We start from the raw sequence: 1096 nt of genomic DNA on the forward strand, positions 1-1096 counted from the left end.
CACACACACACACACACACACACAAACACACTACAGTGTATGGCGAGGGATGTTAAGATTAAAACCATAAAATCTGAAAAGAGGAGCCACATTTAATAAGTCGTTGAAGAAAACGTAGCTTAAAATCGTTATTGGATCATCATTTTCCCCTTATTAAGTATTTTACCAGGTCTTTGGGACAATCAGAGCACCACAATAGATGGGGCTTTTTAGGAGGGGGAGGGGGGGGTATTTTGGTTTGTAGGGGTTTTGTTCTTGTGTTTGCTTTTGTTTTTATTTTTGTTTTAGGGAGGGGGAGGTTACTTTGGTGTTGTTTATTTTTAAACTTCGTCGAAGACGTTTTTTTCTTCTTTTATAGTACCATGGACTAAGCTCCAAAAGCGTCCAAATAAAACTAAATAGTGTTGGTGGGACCGAGAACCGTCTCCGTTTCAGTTCATAGTTCCAGTAGTTTACTGTCTTAGCTATTTAGGTTTTGAAGGCAGAGTATAAAAATGACAAGGATATTGTTTGCTTGCTGTTGTTGTTGTTGTTTTTTTGTGTGGTTTTTTTGCTTTAGTAAGAGTTTTACGGCACTTGCAACTCAATAAGTTCATATAAGTGTCGGGATATTGCTTGAGAACTATATTGTTTCGACTAAATTTTAATTTGAAATTCAGAAAAGAAATATTTTGTTTATTTGTTTGCTTGGTTATTTCTTTGTTTATCTGTGTGGGTTTTTATGTGTTCACTTGCTCTGAAAAAAAAAATATTATGACTAATTGGAACACTCAGTACCTGCGGTTTTAAGAAATTTAACTTTGGAAATTTAAAGTTTCATTTCACAACGAGTCAGGCTTTTTTCGAATGCAATTCTTTGAATGTCTTGATAAAGACTCGGATTAATCTTACGATTAGATACAACAGGTATAAAATTTGGTTTCTGACTTCAGGGTCAAAGCGGCCAATTTTTTGGTGGGGGAGGGGGGTGATTTTGCTTACTCTCTTGTTTGCACGCGTGTGTGAATGCGTTTCTTTCTTTCTTTCTGTTTTTTCTTTTTTCTATTTCTTTCTTTCTTTCTTTCTATCTTTCTTTCTTTTTTTGTTTATTCATTTA

This window comes from Aplysia californica, unplaced genomic scaffold, assembly GCF_000002075.1.
Source record: "Aplysia californica isolate F4 #8 unplaced genomic scaffold, AplCal3.0 scaffold00319, whole genome shotgun sequence".
NCBI classification, from domain to species: domain Eukaryota; kingdom Metazoa; phylum Mollusca; class Gastropoda; order Aplysiida; family Aplysiidae; genus Aplysia; species Aplysia californica.